The sequence below is a fragment of the Falco naumanni genome, chromosome 3 (assembly GCF_017639655.2).
Source record: "Falco naumanni isolate bFalNau1 chromosome 3, bFalNau1.pat, whole genome shotgun sequence".
Lineage (NCBI taxonomy): Eukaryota > Metazoa > Chordata > Aves > Falconiformes > Falconidae > Falco > Falco naumanni.
The window spans coordinates 53752636-53762479 of NC_054056.1; the positions used below are offsets into that span (position 1 = coordinate 53752636).

The following is a 9844-nucleotide window of genomic DNA, read 5'->3' on the forward strand; positions in this document are numbered from 1 at the left end:
GGAATTGGAGGTGGCCTGTTTTCAACTGGAGAAGCTATGCAGGGAATTGTTCTTGCTAGATCAGTGAATGAAATGCACAGGAAGCAAGGGAGATAGTCGACTACAGAAAATACTTACAAAGAGCAATGTGGTGGGTTGACCCCAGCCAGCACCAAAACACCTGCCCTACCTCTCCCTCATTCCCCTCTCAAATATGCGTAATGATTTCTTGGGAAGACAAATACCATAACAAACATCCCTGTGTTCTGCCCATTTCTCTGAGCTTTTATTTCTGAGCATAGTGTCGTATGGTATGGAATATCCCTTTGGTCAGCTGGAGTCAGCCGTCCTAGCTGCATCCCCCCCAAGCCTCTTGCCCACCCCCAGCCAGCCGGCCTCCGTGTGTGTGAGGTTGGAGGGAAAGCCTCGGTGCTGTGTGAGAACTGCTCAGCAACAGTGAAAACTGGTCTGTTACCAACACTGCTTTAGCCACAAAGGTAAAGCAGAGCACTCTGCAGACTGCTGTGAAGAAGGTTAACTCCATCCCAGGCAGACCCAGTAAAAACAGATTTTAGGAAATGGTTTTATTAATGTACCTGTATTTACATCTTAACAGTACAAAAGATCACCATCAGAGATTAAGTAAGTGAAAAGAAGAAAGAAATCTACTAGGTCATCTCCCAATTCCATGCTGACTTTAATTAGTATACTGCTGGCCATAAATGAATGAAAAGATACATTAATGACTGGAATATTTCCTAGAAAACATATGCTTTTGCATGATGGAAAGTGTTCGACCTTTAATTACAAGATTAAAAATAGGGTGATAGGTTTCTCAGGACAATATGTGCCTTTGCCTATTAATTTCTAATTATTACTGATGGTAGCTCAGACAAAAGTATTACCCAAAGTACAGCAGGATACCATCTGGGATCTCATTTCCATGTAAGAAGTGCTCAGTGAGGCTTCTCACTCAGTGGCATTAAAATATATTGTTCAGTAAATGCGGAAGAAAGGTCAAAAGGTCTGAAAGCCAAAAATCTGTTCATGACTCTGGGAAAGCTTTTAATTTCTGTTTCAGGAGCAGCTGATTCTGTTTTGGTACAGTTGTAGAATTAAACTTGGATGAAGAATAGTGTGTATAATTGGATGTTTACTCGTCTGGTTCATTGTCACAGTTGTACATGCTACTTCTAATAACGTATGTTCTGCCAGAGCTCCAGCGCTGACTTCCCTGGTCTCCTGGAGAAGCTGGAAAAGGTGGAAAGTACAAAAGAGATTCAGGATGTTCTCCACAAATTTGTTCTGTTTGCAGAAATGCATTGCTAAAAACATAAAGCTTTGCTCAGAAATGGAGAGTGTTAGCCCCTTAATCAGTACATGGGTGAGGAGCTTGGCAGTTTGCCCTTCCTGAAGCAAGCCCTGCCTCACAGAAAAAGTGATCCTTTGCAGACTCTGAAGCGCTCTCTGTGCACATCAGCTGCTGCATGGGAACCCACCTCAGAGGTGGTAGGCCATGGCAGTCGCTGGAATACCACCTTGTTTTATCCTGATCTGTTGCCCCTGTGAAAACAATCCACAACTGTTGGTTTTGCTTAAATCCATGTTGGGTTGTGGACTCTTTAATGTAACTTCACTATGTAACTCTAACTGAGGTCAAATTTCTATTTAGACATTTATAAACAGTTACAAATGAAGCAAATGTAAGATGCAGTCTTCCAGTTACGCTTGAGCAAAAAGGTGCCTTCCAATTTGTTTTGGTATTTCGTGTCTAGTTTTCTTTCTCCTGAGTTTGAAGTACCTGTGGTCCTTACAGAGAGATTTCCCCTAAGTCCTGGATGCCTCTGATAAAAACCTCTCCCTATCTGTCTTTTTGTTGTTAGGACCTTTCTACAAACGTAAGTGCCATAGATGATTCTGTTTACAGCCAGATATCTTTGTACCGTGGTGAGGATTTCTCATTCTGAAGTGATGCCTAAATAACTGAAGGGCACAGGAGTGATGTAACTAGCTCTGAGTGATTGGGAAATTAAGGCTATTTCCCTTTTGTTCCTGGTTAACAGCTGATAAACGACCCTTTCTTCAGTTTGTGCTGTTGAAGCAGAGTCTGCTAGTATAGTCATGTTGAATATTGGACCAAATACTTATATGCACATTTTGATGAGCTCTTGATGTCTTTTGCATTGTTGGTTCTTGATAATTCAGTATTAATGAAGATGGTGCAATTAGTAATAAGCCACTTTTTCTTGGATACATCCTCCCTGTTTATGTGTCAATGCCAATGAAGGGAGAAGTGACAGAAGGTTGAAGTGGTTGACTGGATTTTGGCTCATCCATCTCTGCATGAGGGCCAGACTAGCTCTTTTTAGGCTCTGGAGTTTCATGAATATGGCTTAATAAACGGAAAGGAGCAACAAAATATACTTTTTTATATAGGTTGTGCATTTAGCTGACTTATTTACTGCATACATTTGTTCAGTATGTGCACACATGCATATGCATAAAACATGCATTGCACGTATATGATCTCTAGACATGTAGAGGTGCTAAGTATCAGCTCCTTTGGATTCAAGTAGGATATTGGGTATTTAAAGTCTTCAAGGATTTCTTTCTAGTTTCCTAGGCAGGAATCTAGAATAGGTATTGCATGTTTAATTTGAAACCCACAGAGTATGATCTACTAACTGGAGACTAGGAAGACTAATTTAATGTAAGTGCCCCTGTATCAATGCTTTGGATAGAGGTTTAGGATTTTGGAAAAAAAAGTTTTGCAAAATATGTTAAGGTTATAAAACTGAGAAGCATATACCCACCCAGTCACTCAGAAATTACTGGGAGCTGAAATACAGTCAAGAATTTGATGAATTTATATGAGTTAGCAAAAGCAATGTCAATGCTAGATGCACCTTGATGCTTGCATCACATCTCATGAATTCTATTAATTCATACTTTATTTCAGGTAGAAAATCTTTCTGGCTGTGGCAGTGCCTTTATCAAGTACTTCAGTGTGCCATAGGTAGGTATAATGTATAGGTAAGGGACTGATGGTTTATCAGTGTACTGTAACTGTTTTGTGTCTTCATTTTTATAAAATTTTCCATGGTAACTATCGTGCTGTCAGCAGACAGGCAGCCACTCTGTGATCAGCTCATTGTAGACAACTGTAAGAGACGTGACCTACAATGATTCCTCTCGGAGTTCTTACTGTGATTTTGTTTTACCTTCCTTAATCTAAAACGGCCTCTGTGGCTATGCACATATTTCTGCCTTTCACACGGGGAAATCTGATGCTTGACATGGAATAAATAACACGCTGTTCAATACTGAAAATGCAGGTGGGTGCAAGAATGCCTTGCAGTCCTTCCCTGTGCCAGAAATAGCAGAAGGCATTTAGATTTCCCTCAGCTGGCTTTTTCTTGGCAGAGAATTAGATGGCATTTGAAGCACAGCAAGATGCAGTGGGTTTCCCAGGGCCAGCTGTAGCTCAGCTTTGTGGACCAGCCATGCCTGGATGACCAGCAAGGCAGAGCCAGTACCTTGCTTTTGCAGGCCTTGGTAAACGTTGAGCTGACCTGCATGTCTAAGATCTTGAACAGGTTGGCTAAAACGCTAAATGTGAAGAGCACAAGATGAAATGTGATAATAGCCCACTGGATTTTTTCATAGCTTCTAACTCCCTTTAGTGAAGGCAATCCTTGAAACTAGATACCAGTGCCTAGTGCCTGTAAAAAGAATCTGAGCAAAGCAAATCCTCCGCTCTCCAAGTGAAGGATTCTTCCTCATGTGTACTGTTGGTTAACATTCTTTTGTGTGCAGAATGCTGGAGTAATACGTAAGTTGTACAAAATACCCCATGTGTACTGAACCTTAGAAAAGGGATGTACTCTGGTTTTTTCCCTCTCAATGTAAATATAAACAAACCCCCAACCCCCCAAACATTTAAATACTAAGTCTTTATTGTGGAAGAACACTTCTTTTTGTTACTGCATTGAAAAAGATTTTGTATTTCGGCACTGTACAGATGTGCTCTTTTTCACTCAGGCAGACTGAAACTTATAGCATGAATGACTTCAATAAAAGTGAATGCTGGTTTTAAGTATGGTTCTGTAAAACACATCCTGAAGTAAAAACAGACCCTTCTGTGTGCTGCCTTTGAGTTATAAACCAGCAGGATCTAAGCTGAACTAGAAAACAGCAGGATCTAAGTGAGAGCCTTTTAAGGGAAAACTAACCTAGGTGATGTACAGTGGGGCAATCAAGACTAATTCCTGCTGAGTCAGCACTAGGCTATGCCCCTAGGATGGTGCAAGTGATAACTGAATGTGAGGATGCTTGGGGAGAAAGAGAGTAAAAAAATGCATGTAACAGCACATTAATAAAGTGTGTCTACTCTTGGAAACACTGCCATGTGTTGCCATGTGGAAACACATACATAGGAATGCCATAGTAAGCATTCAAAACTTCAGTTCATGCAATAATCTCCTGCACCCTGGGTCTCCCCCTTTCAGTGTTGCATGGTGCTTGCTGCAGTGCTAGTGCTCAGGTGATGATAATGCCTGCCTACCATTTATTGCAGTAGCATCATTATACTCGGGCAGTCTTTTATCCAAGTACTTCAGCCTGAAACTGCCTCAGAGCAAAGAAACTCAAAGAACGAGGTGGGTGACTGGTCTACAAGATAAAGCACAACTGCTTCAAGGTAGAGTGGTGCTTTATTGTTTAAAAGGACAGTGTTAATCAGTGTTTTGAATAGAAATGCTTTGTGTAAAGGGAAATAAAGAGGGATGTTCTATGAAAATCTTTGAAATAAAAGTTACTGTAGTGGAAGGAAGCTGGGATGAATATACTTTTCCAAAAGCTGGAACCACTGCACGGAGTTTAAAGTGTTGGGCAGACTTGCAACAGTTCATGCTCTGAACGCTTCCATAGGTTTTAAATCTGTTTTTGTTCCATAGTGGAGTTAGAAAGGGCTTTCAGGAGTTCTGTGGATTGCATTGGAAAGTTTAGATTTTAATGTGTTTAAGAGTCAGTGCACGGTGATTCTCTTCCCATGAACTTGGTTGGAATCTGCACTCGTAAAAAAGCTCCAGCTTTGACAAGGGTCCATTTCCTTGCAGGAACAATGGGCTTCATCAGGTTTTTGGTACTTTTTCAGCATTCCTAACAACTTGTTAGGAATGACGACCACTGAGCCAACTTGTGCTCAGTGTCAATGAAGAGAAATTTGAATCCTTTTGGCCTTGTCAAAACTGACACTGAATCCTACGCAGCCTGTCACCCTCTCATTTAATTGGGTAGGATCAAGAGTGAAAGTGGACTGTCCTCTTTGCTCTGACAAAATGTGAAGGCAAATATGACTTAATTAGCTCATCGCATCTCTGCTTTTTCTTTTCCAGATACGGTTGATGGACGCATAAAAAAAATCAAGTTGAGACTGTGCTGACACCTGTGCAGTTTCACGACAGCATCTGTATTGCCTGTTCATCGACAGTATGCAGCTCCTTGGTCTCCCTGTGGATGCTGAGGAGATCAGACTGGTTTTCATCCGTTTCACCTCTTTCATGTCTGACCAAAACATTTTGAGTTCAACGGTCACAGAATACTCCCTGTGGTGTGCTAGCCCTGATCTGCCTGCATGCTCAAAGGAGGACAGCAGTTATAATGATGACTGGCTCCCTGGGGTGGTGCACAAGGGTGAGAGGTTACCGAGCAAGCTCATCCACAGCCTGTTTGTAATCCTTCCTGCGTGACAGACTTGAAAAGCTCTCTTATGTAACTGTATTTCTTAAAATTATTCAAAATCTATTCTTTCATTTGTGGAGCTGAATAGAGAGAGATGCATAAAGATGTATTTAAAGTGCCACACTATATCTGATTTAATAACACCTTATTTTTAGTAAAACCCCATTATTTTTAGTTAAATCAGTTAGTGGAAGAATCACAAGGAAATAGCAGCCCAACTTGCTGTAAGACCTATATATTCTGCTAAGTTTCTTTAACCGTAAAGAGTGTTACTGTATAATTCTCCCTTTGGCAAGGTGTACGCATCACCATGATGCATCTATAAACAGAATGTGAGGCGGCTGTGCTTCGTTAGATGAAGCCAGTAATTCACTAGGCACTCAGACTGGCACTGAACTCTCCTTCAGGATGGGGACTGGGTGCCACTGGTGTTCAGGTCAGGGGAGGCAGAGGGCATTTGGTACCCCAATGAATATATGCTGCCATGCGCACCAGTGTCCTACAAAGAAAAAAATATAATCTAGCAGTAATACATGCTGATTTGCGTAAGTGGATGTGGCTACTCTCCACGAGTATTGCACTCTAGTGTATTTTCAGCATGCTTGTTGTAAACTACTTGTATTGCTCAGCAGATGCTCTGTGCTCTGTCCTCCTGAAAAGTGTGAACAAATTGCTGTGGTTAATGATTATAGCTGCTAAATGTTTGTTTCTGATCATTTCTGCAATATGTTGAGTGCTTGAAAAATATATATACACTTAAAAAAAAAATCACCTCCTGTTCAAAAGCAATTTTAATTTGTCAAAATTTTTATCTTAGGCTTAACTTTGCTTCAGGCTGGACACGGCTTATAGGGGATAAAACTTAGGCAGGCAAGCATCTGAACAATCAGTTTCTATTGAAGTAATCTTCCCAACCTTAGGTACCTTTGAAAAATGATAGTCTGATGATTTCAGCCAGGAGAGATCTTTTTAGATAACATTTTTTGAATGAGGTGACTGTAAAAAAACACACACAGTGTTCTTTATACTCTTAAAACTTTAAAATCTTGTTTAATACACAGAAAAAGTACAAAAGTATACACTAATACTTTGTAAAGGTAGAGTGGAGCCTAATGAAGAAGGATTCCTCTTCAGAACAAGAATGCTGTAGCACCCAGGTTCATTTAAAAACTGCTAGTGAAATTGTTCTTGGAAATCACAGGAAGTTTTCTTGGCACAGTTAGCACACATACTTATTAGCGTATTTCCATGCTTGAAAGGGTTACAATATTACTGTAACTTTTTTTTTAGAAGAAAAAAACCCCCAACAACCCGCTATCTTTCTTTTAGCAGGACTATTTCAGAATCTGAAATAATGACATAATGAAAAACACTGCTTTTTTTCCCCCTTAATTCTCTCCTTTATTCGCTATAAAAAAGCAGTATGTGCCTTATCTATTGTCTAGTTTCTTACACACTTTCATAATCCAAAGCTTAATCTCATTCTACATCCACCTCTCTTCTCGTTTTTATTTTTGTTGCAAAATATTGGAATTCACGTTTCTTTTTTTAAGGGGGAAACACGCTGTGTATTTTTAATGTTACTCCTATGCTGTGTTCCTCAGTTAACTGAGCCCCTAGTTTAGATTTACATGCCTGATAATGTCACATATCTTCTCTATTTTAAGGCAAGAGGGCAAAAAACAATATTTATAATCCATTTCTTTATTCATGTTATTATGGCATTTCCTATTTTGCATGAAAACATTAGCCCACAGTTTATTAACTTTTTGATTAAATCAGTGTGAAAACCTTGAAAACAACTTTGACTGGAGGGAGAGGTTACCATCTTGCCTAGAGTGTATCATGTTATTAACCTGTCCTTTATTTAGCAGACATCAATAATGACTGTTCGGTGAGACTGTAAGTGAAGTTTCCTGTGTAAGTCACTAGCCATCATCTCCCTGTGACCCATTATCTGCTGGTAAACTGCAGTTCACTGCACGACATCTTCTGTTTCAGGTGAATTTTTCTAAAATTTTAAAAATGGAGTTTTCTAAAAAAGTGTGTAAATTTGCACACAACTTAGTTTACCTTGTGTAAATTGTCAACCCTAGATTAAATTTACATCCATGAAGGATCTTCTTATTTCTGTCAGGTGTAGAGGATTAACTATAGCCATTTACAAATTTTTATTGATCATAAACTTGCTGCTTTGCATTAGAACGTTTGAATACCTTTTGTCATAAAATTGACAGAATATTACTAACTTTGTTTAAATACCTTACATCATTAGTGTGTACAGGTTTTCTACCTCTACCTCTGCCTTTCTTTTGAAGAGTCTCCAGAGCATGTTCCGAACAGTACACAAACATGACTAGACTCCCTCGAAGTCAAAAGCAATACTTTTAATTGGCATAAGTGGAGCCACATTGACAAAGGATTGTTTCTCCCACCAGTGAACTGAAGCCCCTCAGGAAGGGAGGATCAGTCTGTTTCACCAATTTTCTGGCTGTGTAACTTCATTGATTCCCATTGCACAACCATGACACATGGAGTGGAGAATTGGGCCCTAGGCAGGGTGGCTGCGTGGTCAGCTCTGTGTCATGCTTCAGGATGAGAAGTGTAGAAGGAACTATGTGCTCTTCTCATGAACACCTCTGCAAGCTGGGCGCTGTCATGACTGGATGTATCTCCTCTCATCTGGTATTCACTTCGAAAAGGGTACAACACAGGAGAGAACTGGCCACCTGGTATGGAAATGCAGCCAGAGGGGCAGGGGAGTGGGTCAAGGCTTAGTATGTAGCCATGCTCAGGAAAGCTTGTTTAAGCTTGCTTCTGTAGTCAGAAAAAAGCAATATACTTCAACTAAACTTCACTTGGCTAGGAGCATATCATCTCACAGAGGGTGTTTTTTGCATCATACCTTATGTCTATAGCCACATCCTATAAGTAATGCAGAAAAAAAGTCTTCATTGATGTATTATAAGATATAGTAGTCAAATAAAATTGCAAATTTTTGTCTTGGAGATTTGTTGCTGAGTTAAATAAAGATAGAATAATCTTGCCTATAGAAAATATCTCATTCTGGAAAAGATCTATTTATTGTTTCATTGCCCATTTAATTTTCTAAATAATGTATTTCATCAATATGTGCTATAATATAGACAACAATTGTTCGCCTAGAAAGATTTGGTTTTACTGATGACCGCACAATGAATGATGAGAACATCCTCAATATATCTTGAAATATATGGCAGCATGTAGCAGGAAATCCTACTTGAAAAATTCAAATTGGCTTGAACAGGAGAGTAGCATCAGATGGGATTCGGGCTTTGTTACATCTTCTATAAAAAGATACTGGAATGCAGGCAAGATTGCTAAGTTGAAAGGTCAAGTTCCTTCTGCAGATGTGTGCCAGAATTAATGTTAACTTCAGTCTTCCTGGTTCTTTTGTTTGGCAAGAGCTGAAAGTGAGCTCATTATTTATGAAGTCAGAGAACACTTGTAGGCCTAATCCAGATGTAGCTTGCCCAGGGCCAACAAGCAAATGCCACTAAAGGAACTGGACTGGGGCGAGAATTTTGTCTGGAGCCTGCACTGATTGCTTTGTGCCACCATTCTTAGGCTGCAACTGCTGTCGATCATTTTGTAATCAAATAATGATCGTGTAGTGTTTTGCAGCAGTAGAGCTCTGGTTACTAAGATCTCAAGTTCATGAGCTGAAGTTCCTAAGCTTGAAGGTTCTGAGTGTTTATGCGTCTGGTTCTGTGAAAGAAGACAGATGTAGAGGCATGGGAATCAAGAGGACTGTGAAAGTGGTCTGAGCTGATTCAGCATGTACTGGGTTTGGCTGCGGGTGGAAAATTTGGCTAATTTGCTTCATAACAGCCCATACAGTGCCGTGGTTTAGACTCGTGACCAAGACAACACTGCTAACACACTGATGTTTTAGCTATTGCTGAGCAGTCCTTGGACAGCATTGAGGCTTTCTTTGCTTCTCTTTTCCCCCTCAGAGAGCAGATTGGGGGTAAGCAAAAGGCTGGGAGGGGGCACAGCCAGGACAGCTGACCCAAACTTGCCAAATGGATATCCCACAGCATATAATGCAGTAAAAACTGGGTAGCTGTTGCTTAGGGACTGG

General features: G+C 40.2%; 1 long non-coding RNA gene across 2 annotated transcripts in view; it reads left to right on the forward strand.

The window, feature by feature from the left end:
* Window positions 1–8716, forward strand: part of LOC121085518 — a 48623-nt gene extending 39907 nt beyond the window's left edge. For both annotated transcript variants that reach the window (XR_005827094.1, XR_005827092.1), the window contains 2 exons: window positions 2939–2995; window positions 5376–8716. This is a non-coding gene — a long non-coding RNA (uncharacterized LOC121085518). The remainder of the gene's footprint in view (window positions 1–2938; window positions 2996–5375) is intronic.
* Window positions 8717–9844: the final 1128 nt, after the last annotated feature.